The 11,537-nt window shown below is 31.7% G+C and overlaps 1 protein-coding gene and 1 long non-coding RNA gene across 8 annotated transcripts in view; both read right to left on the bottom strand.

The window, feature by feature from the left end:
- The window catches only part of LOC125679490 (putative polypeptide N-acetylgalactosaminyltransferase 10), a 213,698-nt gene that overhangs the window by 122,678 nt on the left and 79,483 nt on the right, over positions 1-11,537 (bottom strand). The window lies entirely within an intron of this gene.
- On the bottom strand, positions 1,011-3,948 carry LOC130051776 (uncharacterized). Its single transcript, XR_008800009.1, has 3 exons — positions 2,778-3,948; positions 2,403-2,565; positions 1,011-1,834 (listed from the first exon to the last, which is right to left on the bottom strand). It is a non-coding gene; the product is annotated as an uncharacterized LOC130051776 (long non-coding RNA).

The following is an 11,537-nucleotide window of genomic DNA, read 5'->3' as shown; positions in this document are numbered from 1 at the left end:
TCAGTGCAAACCGTTTAGGCCAGTTTTTTAATTTATTGGTTTACAGATTTTAAAAATAAAATTTAGGGTCGGTCGGGAGAAAAAAATAAAAAATAAATAAACATTTTTAATATCTCTCATTATTTTATTTTCAGTAAATCATTAACATTATTTCATGAGTACAAATAAATAAAACATGTATTTTGAAAATATTAGATAAAAAATTCTTTGGAGTGACTAGCACATTATGAATTTTGAAAAAAAAAATGCAATTTCAAATTCAATGTATAACTATTACATGTATCTATGTTACACTTTGGTAGAATATAAGCTGAAAATGTATAAGCCCATATGGAAAAATAATACATAAAAGTATATTTTTAATATATTATTAATACAGTCATTTTTGTACTTTTTTGAAATAATATAAAAAAAATATATTATTTTTGTATCACAAAAAAATTGGGTAACTCATTTTTATATTAAATTCTGACTTTGATTTTTTAAAGGGTATTATTTTTGTATCATTTTGGACTTAGATTATTTTCAATATATTATTTTTGTATTTTTAGGGACTTAGTTTTTTTTCAAGCATATTATTTTTGTATCAAAATTAAACTTAGTCATTTTCACTGTATTAAAATTGTATTTTTTTTAAAAACTTAGCCATTTTTAATCTAAATCTTTTAATTTATATGTATTAATTTTGTATTATAATTGGACTTAAAAAATTTCAGTGATTTTTCACTGTATCATAATTGTATTTTTTTTAACTTAGTCATTTTTAATCCCAATCTTTGATTTTATATGTATTAATTTTGTATTATAATTGGACTTAAAAAAATTTCCCAGTGATTTTCATTGTATAAAAATTGACTAATTTTTAAATTGAAATATAAAACTTATAACTTGTGGAAAACATGATGCAAGATTTAGCTTCTCAATTTCACAGTAAAGATTTCAAACTTTTAAGTTTAGACAACTTTATCAGTTGCATGCATAATGAAATAATAAGGAAGTATACTTCTAAATAACACTGGAGACATTATTTATTGCATGATATTTCCAGGACAGTCTGTAAAATACAGTATAGTTTCTTTTGACTTCATCTAGGTTTCCCATTCTAATAATTGTCATGCAGTCTAATTCTACTGATAACTCTTAAATAAGCTTTTCAATAAGATACAATGTACCATTGTACCTTATTAATACTATCTTCTCATCAAAATAACACAATAAAAATTGTAATCTCTGAACTCAACAAATTATTTCTCCACTTTGTTTGGGTTTACTGCAAGTGACAGTTGCTATTGCACACACAGAAAAATAAATAAAGTCCTACACATAAATGGCTATCAACTGTCCAGAGCTTGGTCTCAAAGAAATAATGTCACTGAAAAATATGTTGTGCAGAATATGAGCATTTACACATGTACTTCACATTATATCCATTACTTCACTAAAGCATAGAATGATGGACCACAACAGTTCTCATTACACTATGATGAATGAACAATGGTTTCAAGTTTCACAAAGCACATCTCGTCTAAAATCATGTCCACTAAAATGAACCACACTACTGTCTCGCCTGAAAGTGGCTCTGCACTCCACAAATTTTAAGGACATTTGGTTGATGAGCATAGTTCGTTTGAAAAACCAGCACTGAATCCACAATAGGCAGAATATGGTAAGCACCTATTACAGATACTTTATCATTTTACACTAGTACTGTCTTGTTGACTGATGTTTCTTCTCCATCTGACATTCCCTTGAAAAATTCTTGCTCGCAACTTCCATAATTTAAAGTTTGTGTCATCTTCTGGAGGAATTGATTGGCATAAGACATGTCAGATACCTGAAAATGAAACACAAGAAATCAACTGAAATTGAACATTTTCTCTGCAATTTTAATTTTCAAAAAAAAAAATTTCATTTTCAAAAATAAATGAGGGCATGAACTTTACTTGTTACTGTTTTATACCAGCATGCTTTACGAAGCGTGTTAGCACTTCAACAAAAGTATGCTGATGTGCAGCATTGTTGTTCATACAATTCATTCTAAAGATGTCTGACACTTTGATCTACAGGTTCACAGAGTTAATTTTGTTTTTTTTAAATTCAACCGCAGGGGCATATATATATATATATCTTCAATGTCCTCTAATGAAAGAATTTTTTTTTTAAAACTGTAACACAGGCACCTGAAATTTTATCCTTAAGTTACAAATAATGCCATAGATTGAAAAAACATATATCACACCCCTCCCTATAAATGAATACATGCAACTTACTGTTAAAATTTTAGGTGTCTGTGATTGTAACATGCTTATTATTTTTTGTGGACATACTCTATCAACAGTTACTTGGGTTTATTAAAGGTCATAAATTGAATATTTCATGTTAAAGAATTGAATTACGTTTACCGTCATTACTTTCTGCAATGCTGCATCCTGGTATTATTCAATCAACATCATTGTCGTCTTCAAAGTCAGTCTGCTTCCTCAAACTTCAAAGTTAGATAGGCTATGCTATATCTCCCGGATTTTTAGGATTATCTGACAAGGAATAGTCGGCAGTTGGGAAAACCTATGATAGAATTGGTAACATGAAAACAAACACAACTAAAATTTATGAACTTAAACAACGATATATTATTTCACATTGATCATCATCGGGCAACTATCAGGTGCGATTTTACCACAAGTCACTTTGAAAAATAAATATCTATTTCTCAAATACGCAATTATAGGATTTATCAAATAATAATATTAAAGAAAACGAATAAGAAAAATGCATACCGATTGTGAAAACAACGTGCAAGTTCATCGGCACGGGCGCGCCATTACCACTCGACCTCGTGGCTTTTCAAGTTTGGTAGGACTGCTTCTTCCAGTGTTATACACGTCGCTTACCCCATAAGAATACTCTAGGAGCCTTTAACAAGTTGTCCACAAAATAGATTGTATACTCTCCACGTGTTTCTCCCATTGTTTTGCTTTCCTTTCCTCACAATGTTCACAGATCGACGATTTCAAAATATGGAAGCGGAAGTGACTGTAGATGGAGTTCGGGTGACTCCGTAATCAATTTTAAATTATTACAATCTTAGTATTTGTTTTAAAAAAACAGCTATGAATTATGAATTAGTTTCTAATAGCAGAAAATTTAAACAAACGAGATAATAACAGCATATTTACGAAAGATAAATACAAGACTAGAATTTTCGGCCGTCTTCGTACTTTCACGCGATTGGTCGAAGTTCCAAAATCTGTAGCTCTCAAATTTGATTGGTTGAATGTGTGACGCTGCCATTTTCAAAGTGATTAGACTGTCGCAATATTTCGGAGGTTATTTTGCATAAATTGCTAAATATTCCGTGGTTGAGTGGAATGAGGACCGGAGTCCAGAATCACGGAATATATAAGGAAGGTGACATCCTGCAAGAACAGCATGTCCAGACGTTTTGGGCCGGGTGTACGTAAAGTTCTTGTGATCATCACAACATGGTAAGTTAAAGTAATGCCCAAGATTTCTTTATTTTGCAGCAGATGAAACTATTTCAGTTTATGTAGTATGGAAGGACAGTTTTTCAAAGTAAAGTTGACTTTATAATTTTCTGAAAATTATAGCTAGGCCTATATTCCAAAACAAAACCTAGGCCTTAGCGGTCCAATTTAAAAAAAAAAAAGATCGAGGGGGGGGGGGGTTGGTTTACTCGTCCTGCATAGTTCAAGCTTGTCCAGTTTCCACACTATAGTCATAGATCTATATAGAAGGGGGGGGGGGGGGGGGTGGACAGCAGCAGATCCAGGATTTCCAGAAGGGGTACCTCCAGTGAATATGGTCTCAAATCCGGTGAATATGTGATATGAACCGTTTGCATTTGTATAGATTATAAAGGGACAATAGATAGACTATATGATAATGTTTTATATATATATTTTTTTATAATATTCTATTACAGATTATGCAGTGGTCAAGGCTGACGACAAGTGGTGTGACTTGAAGATAGCCCTTAGGAACAAAGTTAGTGCACTTTGCAACGCAGAAGAAACGGCAGAAGCAGAGGGAGGATGAGTCTCAAGACTGATGTGTTATGAAGATCATGGACAGACTAGATATGAATACCATATAAGGTCACAGACAGACTAGATATGTATACCATATAAGATCATGGGCAGACTAGATATGTACATACCATATCATCAGCTCACTGACAGACTAGATATGTATGTACCATATAACATCATGGACAGGCTAGATATGTATAAAATACTGATTAAACATCTAGCAATTTATTGAATCTTGTACAATGAAAATGACAACAATTTGTTATTATTTATTATATTTATGATAATATAGCCCAAAGTATTTAATAGTTGCTTTTTAAATCTCTACAATAGTAGCCAATGCGACATGGGATATTATGTTTACTGTAACAATGGTTTTAACTTTTAATAGTAGCTGAATTAGTAGCCAATGCATGTCTTTTTTTTATGCCCCGAGATCGGGGGGGGGGGGGGGGGGGGGCATATTGGCATATTGCTTTTGTCCTGTCTGTCATTCTGTCTGAAACTTTAACCTTGCTAATAACTTTTGAACTGTAAGTGATAGAGCTTTGATATTTCACATGAGTATTCCTTGTGACAAGACCTTTCCGTGAGTACCAACATTTTTGACCCTGTAACCTTGACCTTTGAGTTTGACCTACTTTTTGAAAACTTTAACTTTGCTTATAAATTTTGAACAGTAAGTGGTAGAGCTTTAATATTTCACATGAGCATTCCTTGTGACAAGACCTTTCCGTGAGTACCAACACTTTTGACCCTTTGACCTTGGAGTTTGACCTTTTTGAAAACTTTAACCTTGTTAATAACTTTTGAACTGTAAGTGATAGAGCTTTGATATTTCACATGAGTATTCCTTGTGACAAGACCTTTTCGTTGGTACTAAACCTTTTGACCTTGACATTTGACCTACTTTTAGTTTTATTTTTACATTGGTCATAACTTCTAAATGGTAAATATTAGAGCTTTAATATTGTACATGAGCATTTCTTGTGACAGATCTTTCTACTGGTACCAAGATATTTGTCCTTGTGACCTTGGCCATCTCTGGGATTGGTCATTATCGGGGACATTTGTGTTTCACAAACACATCTTGTTTCCCCTTGCGTTTGATTGATTTTGCATAACTAAGTTGATTTGACTGAAGGTTTTATTCATATATTTTTAAAGATGTCAGATTTCTTTCTTAAAATGTGATTGAAAGCTGCTTTCAAAAACTATTAAAACATGTTTTTTACAATTCTTTTTACTTTTCTAGGCACTGAATTGTATTATTTTTGGCACATTAATATACTTTTTGTGTATCATTCTTGTACTTTTTTGAAATACAAAATGTATTTTTTTTGTATTTTTTCAAATATGTATTGTTTTTATACTTTTTTTTGGTAATGTATTATTTCTATTCCCCATCTTTGAATACTTAGATGTTGATACAAATTTAATACAATTCATATTTTTTTCCTATTTTAATTTTTCAAGGTGAACCAAATAATACAAAAATAATATGTTGATACAAAATTAATACAAATCATATTTTTTTCCCTATTTTTTCAAGGTGAACCAAATAATACAAAATTAATATGTTGATACAAAATTAATACACTTTGTATTTTTTTTGTACTTTTTTAATCCTACTCCAAAATGTATTATTTTTGTACTTTAAATTGGGATTTAATACATAAATAATACAAGAGTATAGAAATAATACATCAAATGTATCATTTTTGTATTTTTACTAAGAAATAAAGTATATTAAAAATATATTTTTGTGTGTTTCATTATTTAGAAAGTGTATTATTTTTGACCTAATTTGGAACCAAGATTTAGATGGTTCCAAATTTGGTCATTAAAAATATATTTTTTTGGTATCATTTTAGTATTATTTTCTTGTATCATTTTCATATTTATTTTCGATATGGGAGGTCATATCTCTTTGATGTTGTAAAGTATCCAGTATTTATATAATGTTGTTCATGCAGTAATTTTGCTGTATATATGATCAATAAAGATTTTACATTTACAAATTGTAAACATGAAAAGAAAATTAATATAAGCAATATTACAATTGTATGTAGTAATTCCATTTTTAATTTCAGAATGCTTATACCCTTATGAAATAATTTTTAACACCATTTTACCCACATAGCCCATGGAATTATCTACCACCTTTTTGAAAGAAATATTTCTTGTTTCTCATTTTTATTTGATACTCAAATTCTTTCCACCACTACACAAGGTATACTAATTTACAAGAAATATGCATACCTTTCTGAGTTTTATCTGGTCATATTTTTTTTTTTTTACAGGCATTCATCATAATATCAAAACATCTAACAATTTCTCACACTGTTCTATTCCCTGTTAGGATTTTTGACAGCAGAGATGCACACGTACATGTATTCAAATACATTTATTATGGCATGTACTGCTTTGGTATAAAGAATAATCTAACTGTATTTTGGTACAGGCCTTTACCATACTCAAACCGGGTCCGTAGGACATTATCTCTTTAACGATAGAACATCCTATCTAGTAAAGTCGCCAACAACTGTTCCTTCCTCTCATCTTTAAACACCCAAATAGGTAATAGCACTGCATTTTGTGTTATGTTAGCAGCAAGAATACCGCCAATTGTATGAGAAATATTTATTTCTATCAATTCCTTTTTTTCATGATGAAATGTCATCTGGCATCTGTTTTGTCGACAAGAACGATATAGATATCGTTACTGTCATCGTGCGTGGTCATATCTGTTTACATGGTTTTTATTAAAAATACAGAATAAAGATATTTCGCAAAATGAATAGTGATTACCAAACACAAATCAATAGGTTTGCGTTTCACGATTATCTATTTGTAAAATTGAAAATGCATTTTTATTTTCGATTTGACATGTTGGGTAGAATAGGAAGAATTTTAAAAAAAAAAGTAGAAAAGTCGAAATTTGCATTTTATTTTTTTCTGATTCCCCAGAAATTAGGTTCAGCAGATCCGTAAACCAAGAAATAAAAAAACTGTGGCCTCACCATTCCATGCAAACCGTTCACCGTTCTGAGCAGACCGTTCAGCGTTTCACGCAGACTGTTCAGTGCAAATCGTTTTGTGCAAGAATCGTTTCCAATCTAATTAAAACCAGATACTAAGATACACTCACAATCGCTATAATAGGATCTGACATAACCCCATTGGGGGTCATGTCCACATGACCTTTTGCTTGGAATATTCATGAAAATTATCAGCCAGTCAGATAGAGCCATACAGAAAATGATGGCTATTCAGGCGGTTCCCGGCAATTCTTAAACAAGTTGCAGTAACCGCTTTCCCACGAAGTTTATTGCACACTATAGAATTGTTGTTCTTGCATAAGGAATTCTAAGTTTTCGCAATGCCGAATCTATTCCGTTCATACAAACAACAAAACGTACGATATAAAATACACCCAAATTAAATCAATTGTGAATTGCTATTTATGTATGAATTGGGATGGATATGATTTGAATAGTTTTCAAGATGGTTTACTTAATTATCGCGAGGAATATAACGCCAGTCGACGTAAATGGTGCATTGTGACGTCACCTTTAGCTGCCATGTTTTTTTTTTCCAAACCAAACAATCGCAGCCATTTTCCTTGAATTGTGAACACCGACGGCTTCATAGGCGATGCGCTGATTGGATTACATAAAGTTCACATGAACATGACCCCTAATTGGGTTATGTCAGATCTTCTTTATGATGCAAAGTATACGGCGTGGATCTAAGAAGTCTGATTTTAATTAGATTGGAATCATTTCGTGCATGATGAAGCCACGCTCGTAGAAACATCCAGATCGTTCAAAACACCCCCTTAGAAACGTACAGACTGTGTTAGTCATTTCCGCATGGGATGTATGACAAGTAAACATTGTTGGGAATTTGAGCAAGGGATTATTCAAAATGTCTCTAAGACGTACGGGATTTCAACAGTGAAAATCTGCAAATAATCAAAAGAAAACAATTTATTATGCATGTAATGGTTAAATGCTTAAAACAGTTTGAAAACTGTATGAAATTTTGGCTGATTACACCAAGTCTGAAACATGCCTGGCATGTTCCAATTTAAGGCATTTTTCAGACTTTGTTTCAGACTTGATTCAGATAGACAATTCAGAAATGTTTCAGGAAAATTTCAAACAAAACTTTTCATGAGGGTCAGATGCAAACATTTCCTTCACTATTAATGATCAACTGTTTTTAGAAACCTTATTATAAGAAATAAGGGGTAAAGCAATATATTATGCTTCATATATTAAAAAAAAAAGAAAGAAAGGAGGAAAAAAAATTATTGAAAATATCAATATATTGGAAGAAAATGTTTGAGACAGTAATGTTGATGAATTGTCTAGTAAAAAACAAGATCTAGAAAACATAAGAAAACACAAGTTACAAGGTAATTATGTAAGAAGTAGAGCCAAATGGGTTGAAGAAAGTGAAAAACCATCAAAATATTTTTGTGCTTTGGATTCTAGAAATTTTACGAGCAAAATAACACCTAGATTGGAGAATAATGAAGGGATCAGGGTAATATATGAAAAAATCTGAAATCTTAAGGGAAACAAAAACTTTTTATGAACAATTATACATCAAGAAAACTGAAGTAAATAATATTTTTGATTTTAACAATGAGCCGGCCGGCCAAGCTTTCAAGATATTCTGAAACTTTCTAAAAAAGAATCAGAATCAATAGATGGGGAAATCACTATTGAAGAAGCCTCCATTAATACTCTTTACAAAATGAAATCTTAATAAATCCCCAGGATCTGATGGTTTTTCTGCTGAATTCTTCAAAATGTTTTGGAAATATATTGGTATTTTTGTTGTAAGGTCTATCAATTATGGATATAGAAGTAGTATTTTGTCAGTTACACAAAGACATGGTATCATTACATTAATTGCTACCAAAAGGTGACAAGTCAAGACAATATCTAAAGAACTGGAGGCCTAGCTATCACTCTGTTGAATACTGTCTATATAGTTTAATTGGGCACTGGCGGTTAACCATGATTGCTTTATGTAATTATTTTGTCATAGGCTTTGGCTTTGCTATATATGTATAATAAATCATGGTTATTTGCCCAAACTAGTTGTTTTACTTTAACCTAGACAGTTGAGAGATGAAGAAAATTAATGTACTATTAAATTGATTTAATGATTAGTAATTTACACTTCTCTGCCCTATCTGCTTCTCAGTAGCTATTCCTATCATCTATATTTATCAACCAATCAAATGTTGTCATTATTTAGTATCAAATGTTACTATTTTGATCTATCTATGACACATACATGCCAACTTTTAAAAATCCCCATGGGGATTTTGCGCGCGACGACCTTTTTTCAATGCTCAAAATTCGCGACATTTTACCATGAAAATAAATATTTTTCTTTTCAAATAAAATATCAATCTAATCATTGTACATGTATCATATATTAACACAACATCAAGTGTGTTTGACCATTAACTTGAACAAAACTATATATATATATATATATATATAAACCACACTTTGAAAGATATACATATATACAGTGGAACCCCGTTATTACGTTTTCCATTTTGTCACGATAAAATAACGTAATACCGGGGGCAACGTAATAAACGTTCCCAGTTAAATCCGTTAAAAATATCATTTGGAAATTGTATATCGTCCGTTGGTACTCCGTGAAGGGGTGTGTGAATATATCTTTACTGTTTCTTTGTTTAAAAGACTATGATACTTTGTTTTATTTACATCTTATCTTTAATGTCCGTAATTCTTCATGTTCTTATCCCTTTTCTTTATTTCGGTGTAGGATACATAAGGATGTTTTGATATACGTTGCTTTTTCTGCATTCGTTTGGACCGCCATTTTGTTCAACTTTAAAACAATGTGTTCATGTAAATTTCTCTCAATAACTCGTTACGGTTCGTATTCAACATTCGTATTAAAAAGATAACAAAACATCGTTTTTATTAAGTTCTCTAATTACACAATACACAACACAATAAAAAAATCCCACCCAAAAAACAACAAAACTATAGACACAAATATAATGATGCACGAAGATTTCATTTATAACACTAAATGATGGCACTAAAATCACGTGCGCATCAAGGGATTTTAAAATATTCACTGAGGTAAATGCCGTGCACGAATCAGCCGATAGATTGGTGTATGTATGGACGAGATTTACGAACACCCAAGCTGCATGTCCAAACAACGAACAATTTTTTTAATTGAACACCTTTAGTCACCTATGTCCAAGCAGTTACCCAAGCGGTTGTAACATTGCTACGATAAATCTTGTCTTTCTTGTTTGGTACCAAAGCTTTCCGTGAATAGAGTTTTAATAGCGAAGGTAATCACACTATGCTGAACACGCAGGTGGTTGAGAAATTATTTCTTTGATTATCAAAATATGAAAAATGAAGTAAATTTCATAGAGTACAATTTCTAAATAAACATTATTTAATTGTTTATCACTGGCTTCTATACGGGGTATTCACCTGTATTGATGTCGCTAGATCTATCGAAGCGTGATCAGTCAAGCATCTCTTATCTCCCAACAGACCAGGAAATTTACGTGGTGATTGCCTCAGGCAGTCAAAATGTGAATGGCTTATTATTTTGAGAAACACTATTGAATAATTAGGTTTTTTTTACGTTTTTGTCGGAATTTTTACAACGTAATACCGAGTCCCGGCATTTTAGGACAACGTAATAACGAGGTCTATTTTATATAGGTTTGTTAAGAAATGGTTTTGTGCTTTGAAATTCCAACGTAATATGCGGACTAACGTAATAAAGGGGGAACGTAATAACGGGGTTCCACTGTATATATACTTATAAGTATTTTATTAAAATCATCTATTCAGCAAAAAATCCTCTCCAACAACAAGTCTCATGCATATTATCAAATAATACTTAAAGTTGCATCCTTTTACACCATATACACATTGGCTGGTCTATATATCAAAATTTAAATTCAATTAAGCACATGCATTTAGGTACGACTACAAAGGCGATCTTGCTTGTCTGTAAACATGGGCTTGCAAATTCTGGTGGAACAATCTGCATTGCAACCAGAAAAGGAGTGATCTGCCCTGCTATGAAGTTTGCGAACAAAATCCATGACATCTGAAATAATTACCAGGAAAAAACACATCAAAATATACGGTTTTACTTGTAAATTAAGGCTACTTGATCATATAAAATTCAGTAAAGACTTGTGCGAATTACGCATCACAAAGTCTATTGAATACTACACTATAAAGACTATATAATACATCGCTATAGACCGATAGATTCGGATAGCCTATATTATTATAATTGGAAAAACATATATTTGACATACCTTATTGCATATTTTGGATGCTGTCAGCGAGAGGCAAAAATCGGGAATGTCCGATTGTTTGTTTGGTGGTGACACTATCATCGTTGTCATTCACGTTTGAGTAAAGGATATGTCAATTCGAA

This window comes from Ostrea edulis, chromosome 2 (assembly GCF_947568905.1).
Source record: "Ostrea edulis chromosome 2, xbOstEdul1.1, whole genome shotgun sequence".
NCBI lineage: Eukaryota > Metazoa > Mollusca > Bivalvia > Ostreida > Ostreidae > Ostrea > Ostrea edulis.
Note: the sequence above shows the minus strand (reverse complement) of the source record. Positions and strands in the feature narration are given on the sequence as shown.